General features: G+C 39.8%; 1 protein-coding gene across 1 annotated transcript in view; it reads left to right on the forward strand.

Moving 5' to 3' along the window:
• The first annotated feature begins 615 nt into the window (after positions 1-615).
• coro1a (coronin, actin binding protein, 1A) overlaps positions 616-5,252 on the forward strand; it is a 21,900-nt gene continuing 17,263 nt past the window's right edge. The window contains exon 1 of the mRNA XM_072693549.1: positions 616-822. The gene's annotated coding sequence lies outside the window, so the exon portion shown is untranslated. The remainder of the gene's footprint in view (positions 823-5,252) is intronic.

Below are 5,252 nucleotides of genomic sequence, written 5' to 3' on the forward strand. Positions count from 1 at the left end.
CTAGAACGTTTAGTACTTTATAGAACTTTAGTAGTAGTGTTTAGAACAGTGTATTCAGCGTTGAAGGACTAACTTCGGATCTACACTTGTGGACAAAAGTATTGGGACACCTGCTGATTCAGACTGCTAATTGCGGTCAGTGACAAGAGCGTTAGTGAGGTCAGCATGTTGGATAACCACCACATCACCAAAGCAGTGGATGGAGCACCACCATCCATCATTCCACTGCTCCACAGCTCCTCAATGCTGGGGGGCTTTATACCCCTCTACTAGCCCACGCCTGGCATTAGGCAGCATGGTGCCAATAGGATCATGAGTAGGTTGATCTGCTCCAGAGGTTCCTATTCTATTGGCAGTACTTCTTCTCTACAGGGACTAGACAAGTGTGCGTGCGCGTCAGCAATGTGTGCCTCCTGCGCAGGCGCCTCAAACCACACCAACACTGACAGTTTAAAATCAGCGCGCGCCTCCGGGCTGCGGGTCCCCGCTGGGTCACATGGCGCGAGCTGGGAGGGAAACAAGAGGGCTGCACAAGTCGCCGTGTCATTTGCTAGCTCGAGCGACTCGACGCTCTTTAAAAGGAAAAGAGCAGCAGAAGAGGAGAGGCAGACGCCTCCCATTTCCACCATCTGCATCTCAAACTTTCACTTCCTCTATGATCTGAACTGAGATCTGCAGCACTGCCGGCTTTCACACACTTCTCTCTTCCTCCCAGGAGCTCGAAGTGCCCGCGCCCGCGCCCGAGCCTGAGCCTGAGCCTGAGCCTGAGCCCAGCACAGCCTGCCTTCAGCCTACCCTCGGCCTCCCCCGCCTCATCTGCAGGTACCGTCCCCCGTCCCAGTCTCTCTCTCTCTCTCTTTCTCTCTTCTCTTTGCTCGCAGCCTTCAGTGCGCACGCCTCGCTCCAATTACGCACAATTACGCGCGTTACGCAGCGCCCCGTCGCGCACTAATCCGGCCTCATCCAGTGCTTTAAGGCAGGGTGTTCGCTCTCTGCCCGCCGCCTGGTACTGTGAGAGCCTGGCTGCAGGTTGAAGACCACTGCAGTTTATGCAGTGATGAGACAAAGCCTGGCAGGGCGCAGAGCAGAGGCGCGGCTGGAGGTTTGAGGAAGTTGGTGAGTGGGCTGGGTGTTGTACAGCTCATCACTGCTGCAGTGGCTCAGCTCAGCCCCAGTTTTGAGATTTAGCCTCTTCGGTACATTAGACTGCAGATAGTTCAGCAGTTGTGAGCGCACTGGTTTAGATCAGTGGAACTGAATGTAAAGTAATTAAAAGTATGTAAAGTACTTTTGGTATTCCAACATATAGCACACTTAGAGTAGTAAAAGAACGTATGGTGCTAGAACCTATAGTACCTTGTACTTTGACAAAGAGTAATTCTTTTGTACTTTGATGCTAGAACTGGTAGTTTCTAGTTTATAAATAGAGTAATTCTTGTGTACTTTGGTACTAGAACTTATTAGTACTTTGTACTTAAGTGTAATTGTATTGTAGTTTAGGATTAGAACATACAGATTAGAACATACAGCACGTTTGCAGTACTTTTGCAATGGAATATTTTTGGTACTTTTATTGTACTTTGGTACTAGAACTGGTAGTACTTTCTACTTTAAAAATAGAGTAATTCTATTGTACTTTTGTTCTAGAACCAATAGTTCTTTGTACTTTGACTTAGAGTAATTCTATGTTACTTTGGTGCTTTGACCTATACTACCTCGTACTTTGATTTGGACTTATGAACTAGAACCAGTAGTACTTTCTACTTTCTACTACTATAAAGAGAATCATTTGATTATAATGAAGTATTAGAACATGCGGCACCTTTACAGTAATTTAGTAAGATAATATGTGGTACTTTTATTGTAGTTTGGTACTAGAATGTACAGTACTTTCTACTTTATAAATAGAATCATTTTATTGTAGTTTAGTATTAGAACATACATATTAGAACAGACAGCACATTTACAGTACATTTGTAATACAATATATGGTACTTTTATTGTACATTGGTTCGAGAACCTGTAGTACTTTGTACTTAGAGTATATCTATTTTACATTGGTACTTTCTACCTTATAAATATAGTAATTTGATTGATAATTAGAACATACTTAATGTAAGCGCTTTTAAGGTACTCTAATTAAATACTATATGGTACGTCTGTTGTACTTTGGTACTAGAACCTATAGTACATTATACTTTTAAAATAATTTCTTGTAGTTTAATAGTAGAATGTGTACTAAAATTACAATACTTTAGTACTGCAACCACTGACACATTAACAGTAGTACTGTAGTAATAGCTTAGTACTTTTAGAAGGCTTTGGTACTATAACCTATAGTACTTTGTAGTGTCTTAAAGTCTTTTACACTTTTTCATTGTGTCTTAGTATTTAACACAGCAAAGAGCACTAAAGTACTAGAGTACTATACTTTCTAGTTCTTTAATACTAGATTTGTACTGTTACTAGATTACTAGATACTAGTACTTGTTGATACTTTAAGTAACTTACTTAAGTAACTGCAGCAACCCCAGACTTCAACCCACACAGAGTTCAACCCGCAGTGTTGCACCGATGGTCTGCAGGCATGCTGTTAGGGGTGTAACAGGTTGTAGAGTTTGCACAGGTTTCAGACTAGGGTTCAGTTTCCTGGCCAGGCAAGTACACCACACTACACCTGTAAGAGTCCTTGGGTCTCCACCAGATGCAGTAAATGTAAAAGTTTAACCCTTAAGGCCTGTATATGGGCCGCACTTTTACAAGTTTCCGAACAGTTACTGGCTGACATAGAGATCCAGAAGATCTTTGGTTGTTAGAAAAGAGCGAGAAATGGCAAATGTCGCGTGAGAGCCTGAGATTAGAGCCAGTTGTGTAAGTCTCAGAGTTGGTAGCCTTGAAGAACGGGTCTCTAGGGAAGTAAGAGTGGCTCTTCTATGCTCTCGCTGTGAGGAAATCTTATTTGGCACCTTTATTTTTAGAAATGGAGGCTCAATGTGAGGTCATCCATTTAAATAATGCATTAAAATGATTAAAAAATAATAAAACTCAGAGTGCAGGGCTGTTCGCCACCCTCCAGAACTTTCCTGCAACTCTAACCCACCCTACACACGCACTTTTGAGACTATAAGGGCAGTTAGGGGTACAAATACCCAAAGGTGGTGGGCAGCCACCTCATTGCCACACACCTCACAGCCTTTTTTTTTCCCTTGAAGGTTCCTCAAAGCACTTTCAAACTGAAGAACCTCCAAAGGTTCCTAAAAGATCTTATACTTTTCACAGTGCAGGAAGCAATTGGGGGTTATGTGACTTGCTCAAGGACACCGCGGGAGGGAGGAAAAAAACACTGTCCCTTCATTCCCCCGCCCCCACTTCTTAACGGTCCAAGGGGGTGTCTTTAGATTCTACAGAGCTCACACATATTTGATGCTGTTGGTGGCACTTCTCTGCAGGTACTAGACAAGCTGAGTGTCAGCAATGGGTGCAACTTTAAGTAAAGCTGAATGCATTCATTAGAAAAGGGTGTCCACAAACATTTGGACAAATAGTGTATTTCCAGTAGGTGATTTTTGAGTCAAGATTCAGTTTGATTTGTGCGATGTCATCTGTCGATTCTTCTGAGCTCTAATTATGAACTGCAGGGCTGGACTTCCTGAAAGCAGCTTAGCACAAAGCTGATTCTTAAACGGTCGAGCAAGCATCGCACTGAACACTCTCTCTCTCTGCCAGTTCAGATGACTGTCACACTAAGATGCTTTTAAGGAAACCGGGCCCAGATTGGGTTTGATGCACAACTAAAGATGTTACAGTGATGCATCCTTATGCAAAACAATAATTTCTCTAAACAGTACAGCCTGTTTATGGTTTTATGCAAAAGTTTGTACACCCCTGGTTAAATTGCAGGTGTAAATATGTTTATTACATTAAACCGTGTATAAAATCTGCAGAAAATGCTTCTATTAAAGTTGCATTTTAAGTTAAATTAGTTTCCTGTGGAAGATTTATTCACTTACACTTAGAAAATCTATGTGTTTTAAATGTTCGCATAAAACTGGTTGAATTTGGCAGAGGTTTCTGCAAAGGATGGCAGTAAAAGACCCCCAGAAAAGAGGGTGAGGGGCCCATCAGTGGCATGATTTAATACCCTGTCTATCTTAGCATTACAGCAGGTAGTACTTTAGTAGTACTTGTAGTTCTGCACAGTACATTTTTATAATACTTTATCACTAGCACTAGTACAAGTAGTTCTTTATAGTACTTTAATATTAGAACATATTACTTTGGTATTTATGGTACTTTAGTATTAGAACATGCAGTTCTAATCTAGTACTTATTATTATTATTATTATTAATATTAACTATATAGCACATATTTATTTAGGAGTACATGTAGTTCTGTATAGTACTTGAATATTAGAACTTTTGGTACTTATTACAGTACTCGTGTTTTTTGTAATTTTTTTTCAGACTGAGGCCTTAATAGCAAAGGCTTGTCAGTTAGCCTCAACCAGTCTTGATCAGCAGGGTGAAGGTACTTGTTCATTAATAGTACTTTAGTGCTAGAATTTACAATACTGTACTGTACTACTTTCCTAGTAGAACTGATCATACTTCTAGTACTTTATAGCACCTTAACATTCTAGCATATCTTACTTAGGTAGTACATGTAGTTCTGTATAGTACTGTCGTATTAGAGTGTATAGTACTTTTATAGTACTTCAGCAGGAGCAGGTTCTTTGTAGTACTATAATATTGGAACATTGAAGCTTGTTTTTAGTAGAACATATGGTACTTTGGCAATAGTGGTAGTTTTATAGTACTTTAGAATTTGAACTTATAGTACTTTTTGTAGTACTATAGCAGCAGAACTTACTAGTGGTACTACTAGTATTAGAACATGTAGTACTAGTACTTTATAGCACCGTAACATTATAGCATATATTTCTTTGGTAGTACATGTATTTCTGTATAATACTTCAATATTAGCACTTTTAGTACTTTAAAGATACTTTTTATACTTTTTCATAGTACTTTAGTATTGAAACATGTAGTACCTTTAATAGTACTTTATCACTTTAGGACATATAGTACTTATATGGGAATAGTGGTAGTTTGTATAGTTTCCTTCTGTAGTTCTTCACAGTACCTTAGCACTAGAACATGTGGTACTTTAGCAGTACTTGTAGTTCTTCATAGTACTACAAGTATTATTAATACTTTTTATAGCACTACAGCAGTAGAGCTTGAAGTAATAT

The sequence above is a fragment of the Salminus brasiliensis genome, chromosome 12 (genome assembly GCF_030463535.1).
Source record: "Salminus brasiliensis chromosome 12, fSalBra1.hap2, whole genome shotgun sequence".
NCBI lineage: Eukaryota > Metazoa > Chordata > Actinopteri > Characiformes > Bryconidae > Salminus > Salminus brasiliensis.